The 8,873-nt window shown below is 45.1% G+C and overlaps 1 protein-coding gene across 7 annotated transcripts in view; it reads right to left on the minus strand.

The window, feature by feature from the left end:
- The window catches only part of CSNK1G3 (casein kinase 1 gamma 3), a 79,715-nt gene extending 76,732 nt beyond the window's left edge, over positions 1 to 2,983 (minus strand). For 2 of the 7 annotated variants that reach the window (XM_089491603.1, XM_089491595.1), the window contains exon 1: positions 2,548 to 2,744. The gene's annotated coding sequence lies outside the window, so the exon portion shown is untranslated. Of the gene's footprint in view, positions 1 to 1,287; positions 1,624 to 2,547; positions 2,748 to 2,932 lie in introns of those variants that run through there. The other 5 variants (XM_089491574.1, XM_089491566.1, XM_089491582.1 and 2 more) reach the window with 4 other exon arrangements.
- Between the last annotated feature and the right edge of the window lie 5,890 nt (positions 2,984 to 8,873).

The raw sequence follows: 8,873 nt of genomic DNA on the forward strand, positions 1-8,873 counted from the left end.
ACTGAAGTGTTATACATGTTAATATCTCCTCATAAATCAAGACCTAGAGTCTTAGCAAAACTACTACTTCAGTAGTTTTATTGAAGTGTAACTTCACATGTTAACATTTTTTGTAGGTACCTTCAAAATTTAAAGAGTATCGCTGCTTTAAACACTACAGTTCTCACCAAGTATGTAAGTCAGACCTATTATTTACAGGGGCTAAAACATGATGCATAAAGAGCCTCTAATGAAAATAAGGCCAGTGTCCACTCTGTAAACAATCATGTTATCTATTATTTATATTTATATTTACAGTATTTATACCCTGCCCTTCAGCCCTAAAGGCTCTCAGAGCAGCTATTCAATAAAGATGTGCTGATTTGGTTTATTATGCTTCTGTAGTCTGACATATATGGCATGTTTTTCCATTGATGAAAATGAAGAAGTATAACAGAAAATTAAATCAAAGGTATAGCTCTTGAGCACCAAAAACTTCTACATTCTTGGACAGAAAGGAAATATTTTAAATTGCTTGGCATCAGACCAACCAAATAATCCAGATATGACACACCAAAACTGCAAGTAACAACTCTGAATATGGCAGGTTCAGGTAAAACTCCTGGTGCAGTTAAAGCATACATCATTGCAAACTTTAGAAAGGAATCCAAATAAATGTACCCATACTAGTTCTAACTACCAACACTAGTTCCAGGTATTAATTTCCCAGCCAAAACAGTTACTTAATAAACCAATCTTTAAACCAGACACATGGGAACATGGGATTTAAAAAAAAAGGATTGGTTGCAATGCTGTTGTCAAGCATCTGCAGCTGTAACAGAACAGGAAACCCGCCTGTTTTCGAGTAGAGGAATCTGCCATCCAAACAGGCCGTCCATCCTACCTTCGTATCCGGGGAGAAGGGGCGAGGGAGGGCCAGCAGCCACACACAGCAACACACATCCCCTTTATCACGGCAATAAATCCCGTCCGCTGAGGCTCGTCCCTCACAGGAAGGAGATTAAGCTACTAATTCCCTTCTGCTTTTCTGGTTGGCAGAGCAGCCAAAGAGTGAACCTGCTCCTCACCCTTTTACCTTCCACCCTACAAACACAAATACACGCGAGAGTACACCTATGTTTGTGTGTGTGATTTCCACCCTCATGCTATGATGCACACACACATAGTCCTTTCCATCACCCTACGCATACTGGCCAAAAAAAAAAGAATTAAAAATGCCACCATAATGACAGCCACCAAACCTTACTCCACCATCAGCACAACAACATCAACAACAGACTGACTCACCCAGCAAGGAAAGTACAGCAAGGTGGCTGCTCCCACCTGATGCCAGATCTGGCTTACACTTTGTTGTTGTTGTTATTAAATGCCTTCAAGTCGACCCTGACCCACAGCCACCCTGTGGATGAGACACCCTCAAGACCCCTGTGCTCCACTGCTCTGCTTAGATCCTGCAAATCCATGCCCATAATCTCCTCAATGGAGTCTATCCACCTAGCATGAAATCTTCCTCTCTCTCTCTCCTTCCCTCCACCTTTCCTAGCATTATCGGGTTTCCTTTCCAATGAGTCCTGATTTCTCATGATGTGGCCAAAGTAGGACAGCCTCGCTTTGGTCATCTTGGCTCCCAGGGAGGTTTCCGGCTTAATATATATGCTATGGGACACTAAAACACGCCTGGTGTCAAAGGCACACAACAAACAAACAAATGAGCAAGAGAGATCAATACACCCATCCCTCCATATCTGAGGCTTTGATTATTCATGGATTTGATTAATGTTCTATCTAGGAATATCTAGGTCCTCCAGTGCAACTCTATGGTCAGCTTTAACGAAACGTTGCCCTGAAAGACACACTAGAGATTATTCCTAGAGAGGACACTCCACTAGGGTTTATGGCCAGTGTCTGTCAGATGTTGACCATAGAGTTGCCCTGGAGGGCCTAGAGATTCCTAGAGAGGCGTCCTTCTCTCAGGTGAAGACACAGTCCGAGGGTCGGGGGTGGCCTCTGTGTATACCCCCCTCTCACCAGCCACCCCCAACCCTCGCGAGAAAAGCCTGCGCCCACCGCACTGAAGGCACAGCCTGGGTTGACCACCACTTTAACCCTGGGATCGGGGCTGTGGCATCCTGGGAACTGCGGGGCTTTCTGTAAACAATAATAATAACAACGACCAACGTTTTATTTCTATGCCGCCTCTCCCACAGCATGCAAAGATTTGCCTCCCCTGTCGCCCGAGTTCCCACAGTTCCCAGAATGCCACGGCCATGGAGCAGCTGAAAGAGGGTCATATATATATATATATATATATATATATATATATGCGCATGCAGCCAGGGGAGGGCCCCAATCCTGCTCCATTCAGCCGCCGTCCTCGACGTCCATTGTGCCCCGAGGTCAAGGAGAGCGAGCGAGGGAGCGAGAGAGCGCCACCCAGCCAGCCTCGCATCCCGCTTCCTCCTCCTCCTCCTCCTCCACCTTCCCTCCGTTCCTCAGCAAAACCTCCCCCGGCTCCTTCTCCTCGCTCCCTGAGGCGGAGGGCTCTACCTTGGAAGAAGAAGCAGAATTAGAGGGGAGCAGGAGGAGGAGGAGGAGGAGGAGGCCGCCTGGGGCCTTGTCCGTCTCCCGCTGCGGAGGGGCGCAGGTGCCTCCTTCAGGAACCGGGAGAAGGGAAGGAGGGAAGGGAAGGGAAGGAAGGTGGCGCTGGTGCCGGGGAGAGAGGGAAGAGGAGGAGCCTCCGGCGGCGGCGGCGGCGACTGGGAGCGTGGCCTTGCGATGCTGCCTCAGCTCCTCCTCGTCCGCCTCCTGCTTCTTCGCAAATGGCGGAGAACCTGAGCGAGGAGCAGCAGCAGCAGCGCGACCGCAACCTCTTTCTCCTCCTCCAGTGGCTCGCGCGATCTGATCTCCCTTGTCCCTTCCTTCCTTCCTTCACCTCTTCTACGACGGCCTAGCGAAGGGGGCGTGGCCACCCGCGAAGGGGCGGAGACACGAGCCAGGGTTCGGCGGCCATGAGGAGTTCTCTTAAAGGCGGAGGGGAGGGGAAAAAACAACAAGCACAGGGAAAGAGATAAGGGGCGGGGCTTAGGGTGGGTGGGATTAGTGTCACGCAACGGGAAAGGGGAGGAGCCTGTGGATGAGAACGGGGCGGGGGCGGAGAGAGAAAGCTCAGTGGGGGTGGGCTGCTATTGGCTGGCCTTGATTTGAAAGACGGGGGTTCTAGCCAATCAGGGTTTTAAAAAGGCGCACATCCCCCTCATGTTGAGAGTGTGTGCCTCAGAGAGAATCAGACTCGCAGAGTTGGCAGAGACGCAAGGGCCATCCAGTCCAACCCCATTCTGCCAGGCAGGAACTCTCAATCAAAGCACCCCCTGTGAGTGACAGATGTCCATCTAGCCTCTGCTTAAAGACTTCAAAGGAGGGAGACTCAACCAGACTCCCAGGAAGGAGTGTTCCACTGTCCATCAGCCCTTACTGTCAGCAAGTTCCTCCTAATGTTGAGGTGGAATCTCTTTCCCTGGAGCTTGCATCCATTGCTCCTGGTCTTAGTCTCTGGAGCAGCAGAAAACAAGCTTGCTCCCTCCTCAATATGACATTGAGAGTAGGGCTGTTAAATAGCTTGCCAGGATGCTTTTCTGTGCCCGGTCATTTTTAAGCTGTGATTTGTGTGTGTGTGTGTTTTCATTTGAAACGAAGCACCAAGTACTTGGAGGCAGTGGTTTGAACATCTGGCTGTGACTCTGGAGACCAGGGTTCGAATCCCTGGGTGGCAAGTCACACTGTCTCAGCCTCAGAGTGTGGCAGTGAAGAAACTTGCCAAGAATACTGTCACGACCACTTTAATTACCACCACTAAGTTTCTTCTATGACAAAACAGCTTCATTTATATACCGCTTCATACTGAACCAACAGTGTCTAAGCCGTTTACAACTGTAACCTAATGACAGTGCCCTGGGCCTTTTCACCCCATGACTGCTGCCACGAAATTGTCACGACAACCACCAAAACGGCTTATGTTTTTTCCCCTCTTAGAATATACTTCCATATAATACCTAGTAGTGCAGTTATTTATTTCAGGCACAGACAAGCTTGTAATTTAATAACAATAAAACTTTTATTCGAAAGAAGGCTTGAACAGTGTTTTGCTTATTAAGATACTGCATATATCTGTTACTTTAAGGTATTATTTCCCCTCACTTCTGGACTTTTACTACAAGGGTCCCTGCCTCACAACACAAGGGACCCTCACAACAACTGTCCCTCTCTGGGCTTAACTGAAACCCTATCTGACTCCCAACTGTCACTAACTGACTACAGTATTTATCTTTTCCAGCCTTCGATTTGATTGGCTGTCGCCAGCTCGCATCCTATTGGTTGTTACTAGGCTGGCCCATCTCTGTCAGCTCTCCACAAATAATAATAATAAGGAATCAAGGAGGGTTACAATAAGAACAAAATAAAATACACAAAACAATACAATACAATAGATATGAATTACGTCCCTGTCCCTTACATAAATCAACATAGCACTGTTAAAATTATATTAAACATTAATTAATTAATATACCTCAGAGTCGACTTGAAGGCACACAGCAGCAACACAACAGCCCACTTCGAGGCCTGGTTTCTTTACATGTTTCTCTAATGAAATATCCAAAGGCTCGTTGTTGTTGTTGTTGTTGTGTGCTTTCGAGTCATTTCTGACTTATTTTGACCTTGCCTCGGGATTTTTCTGGGCAGAATTTGTTCAGAGGGGAGGGTTTGCTTTTGCTTTCCTCTCAGGCTGAGAGAGTGTGACTTGCCCTAAGTCACCCAGGAGCAGGGTGACCAGATGTCCTCCTTTTCCAGGACATGCCCTACACTTCAAGCTTCTGTCCAGGAGAAATTTCAAAATGTCCTCCATTTTGAGCATGACTAAGCAGCAGGGATTTATATTGATAGGAGTGTTGTTAGCTTTTGTTGGGTAATGCCCTCCATTTTTCTTGAATGTCCTACATTTTGTGGTGCCTCGTCCTCCTTTGCAGTTAAGGCATCTGGTCACCCTACCCAGCAGGTCTCTATGGTTCACAGCAGGGATTTGAACCCAGGCCTCCCAGTGTTCTAGTCCAACACTCAAAGCACTTGGGGCATCATAGGACTTTTATCACACAGACCAAAAAGACGGGAGCATAGCAGGATGTTCCCATCAATATCGCGCAATAGTGTGAACATTGCGATTATCTCATGAAGAAAGAGGAATTCTAGAGCCGCCTTTTATTCACTGGAAAATCCGCAAATACAAAGTGGCACTAGAATTCCTCTTTCTTCTTGCGATAATCGCAGCATAATTGTGATATCATGCAACGTCGTGTAAAAACCTTCACACTGTTGAGCGATATTGATGATATTGCTCCTGTCTTTTTTTGTCCGTGTGATAAAGTCCTTAGGAAACAAACAGATTGACTGCCGTGTGAGCTCTTGAGGAGAAGAATCCATTTCCGTAAGCCAACTTTTTCCTCGCTGAAGCAAGTCAGCACCTCTGCCCCATTTCACATGCAGAAGTTGACTGGACTGGGAGTGGAGTTGCAAAGCATCTTCCATTGCCGCTGAGGCAGCAAACCAATTTAGGGCCCCAAATCTGGTCATGAGGGCACATTCAGCTCTGTCCTCCAAAGGAAACAGACATGGTGGGGTGGAAGTGGAGTTGCAGGGGTTCCCTTAATCCCCCTCAGTGTTTGCTGGAATTGGTAGCATTGGCACACCAGCCTAACCTGGCAGAGGCCAGCACTAGCTATGAACACCACGAGAGAGATAACATCAAGTCCAGGAGAAGCTGGCAAGCACTGACTTAGTTCTTGAGGGAGGAGTTCATCACACAGGACGGATCCCCTGCAGAAACTTGATTTAAAGTGTGGGGAAAACCACAAAAGCGTGTTGTTTTTCACACGATGTTCAGGGTTAATCCAAACATAAATTAAAAATAACCTGCAAAAGCTGATAGTTTTTCAGACAACGTTTGCATCAATGAGAAATAATGCGACATTAATCCCAATGCAGAGTTAACAAAACCTGTTCCTTTTTACTTTCAGAACTTCCCGAAGGTAAAAAAGGGTGTGTTTGTTGACTTTGCATTCTTATTAATGTTGCGTTATTTCTCATTGATGGCAACGCATCTGAAAAACAACCTGCAAAAGCGTATTTTAAAATTTCATTCCTGCACGGGATTTAACCATTTTGCCTCCAATTTGCCTCCGTGTGATAAAGTCTGGAGAAGCTATCCAAAGACCTTCATTGTCCACCTTCATCCAATTGGCCATTTTCCTTGTTGATGGCACCTCCATCTTGTGTCAATGTGCCTTCAAGTTCCCTGCCAACATTATGCCGACCCCATCAATTTCATAAGGTTTTCTTAGGCAAGGAATACAGAGGTAGTTTTGCCAGTTCCTTCCTCTGAAATACACCCTACACAGTGATTTTGGTCTTCCAGGTGTTTTAGAATTCAGCTCCCAGAAGCTCCATCCAGCTTGGCCAACAGTGAGGAATTCTGGGAACTGAAGTCCAAAACATCTGGAGGACCCAAGTTTGGGAACCATTGCCCTACAATTGTGCCAAGATGCTATTTTAATGTTGCACTACTGTAGTACTGATGTTTGGTTCCAGGACCCTCCCCTCACCCCACGGATACCAAAATCTGTGGATGTTCAAGTCCCACTATATATAATGGGGCAGTCAAATGGCATCCCTTATATAAAACGGCAAAATGAAGCTTTGCTTTTTGGAATGTATATATTTTTAAAAAAAAAATATTTTAAGCCATGAATGCTATGCTACAACTCTGAAGGAATTTTATCTGTTTATGGGTTTTAAAATGGGTTTGTGATGCAGGTTCATGCTAGGGATCAATATAAACAGCCCCCCCTCCCACCCAGAAACTACTGAATGTGAGGGGAAAACAGCTAATAAAATCCACAGAGCAATGTCATGAAAACTCTCACTTCTTTATACCAGTCTGGAAGAGCCTTTAATTCCCATCCTTTGCATTACTTTTAAGATGCATTGTGGTCTCCTTACAAAACTCTCAAGTCATTACTTGCAACTTAATTCCAAACTCTGGATAAAGGATTTTCACTGTCTATAAACACTGTAGACTGGATTACAGCCCCCTAACCCAATTCTGTGCATGTATAGCTAATAATAAATGTATCCCAAGCAGTTTTCACAAGTTCATTGCTTCAAATTGCCTTCCAATTGTATTTGCTGAGAAATAAAACTCACTGAGTTGAATGGGGTTTACTCCCAAGTGAGCATAGATTGGTTCTCAGCAGTTGAGGCCAATTGCTTTCCCACAGAAATATGAATATGTATCTGGGGAGATTAACCTTCTGGTATTCCCAGAGGACAGTCTTTTCATCTTTAGAGTGGGGTTGCCAGATGGCTGTCTTCTGGAAAGCTTCTTCCTTTTCCCAGTGGTGACCTGTTTGCTTTGCCAATTATTTTAAGGGAGGCGTATGTTTGGGGTACTGGCTGTTTTTCTGTGCTGTGGTGTTTTTTTTAAAGCTAATAAAAAAGTAAAATACACTGGCCTTTCATTGTTCTTGCACATTTATTAATTATTAAAAGGTATTTGTCCTCCATCCACCACATTGGGCAGTGTTATGCTGTCTATCCCTATACCAATGCTAGAGTTGTTTGCTATACTAAATTATTACAATGACTGGAATTATTTGCCCATGGCACGTTCATTACAATCATTTATGTTAATATAATATACCAGCTAAAATGGGTTGAAGACAACCATAATACTTACTTGTGTGTTTCAAAGGAATCACATGAAACGTAGGAAATAAGAACAATACCAAGTGGATACTTGAATCCATGGCTAGTATATATATAAAATTATATATTTATTATAAAAATTATACACACACACACACACACATATATATATGAATATTTTCAAGCTTGAATCCATGGATGAGGGATGGCTGTATCACTACCGGCTAACATTGACACTGGAAACTATGGCCTGGAACAGATGAGCCAAATGAAGTGGCTTCCAGCCACTTTGGAGGACCGTGTACCATTCAAGTGTTGCATGCTTCCAAAGCAGCCCGAAGCCACCCTCCAGATTTTTAGACCAGAGCAAAAAGAAGCCAGGATAATCTGGCTTCTGGCAGTGAGGGCTGGGTCCTGAGGCCATGGCCCTTTAGGAGTGGGCCATGCAGTTGGCGCGATCCCAACCCACTTGTGGCCGGAGTGGACTCGGACTGTTCTTTCACACTGGTCTGCTCTGGTCCTAACACAACTGATGTCCTTTTTACAGTCCACTGTTGATGCCTTTAAAATTTTGCTGTGAATCTTCAGGTTGCTACTGCAAAGGTGGAGACCTTGATTCTAATTGATTTAGTGAGGTCGGCAATAGGTCATCAGTAATATCAGGCAGCGTCCAACCCTTTCTCTGAAAAGATCTCCCAAGAAACAAGTCCTGGCGTCACTGTATGATGGGCAGCATAGAGGAAGGAAGGAAGGAAGGAAGGAAGGATATATTTTCCTATGCTAAGTACAAGAAGAAGAGGTAAGAAGCCTCTCCTCCACAGTTGTAAGATTGTTTATTTATTTGCCCTCACTATCATTTTTTACTGTTTTTTTTTTCATTGTGGGTTCTTCCTGTAACATTTCCTCCAAAATTAGGGAAATCCCATATCATAAGACCAGTCACAGTGGCACCCCAATCTTGACTGGAGTCAGGGTAAGGAGGGATTGCGGAGTGTTAGATCCATCAGACAGGAGAGCTGGGCTGCTGTTTCTCATTATTAGCAACCCCATCTGCTTTGTGAAGTAATAATTGTCCAATAATAATAATAATAATATCAAGATTAAAATTGACATAGCAATTT

Source organism: Sceloporus occidentalis, unplaced genomic scaffold, assembly GCF_023333645.1.
Source record: "Sceloporus occidentalis isolate IW3139 unplaced genomic scaffold, rSceOcc1.0.p SCAF_1, whole genome shotgun sequence".
Lineage (NCBI taxonomy): Eukaryota > Metazoa > Chordata > Lepidosauria > Squamata > Phrynosomatidae > Sceloporus > Sceloporus occidentalis.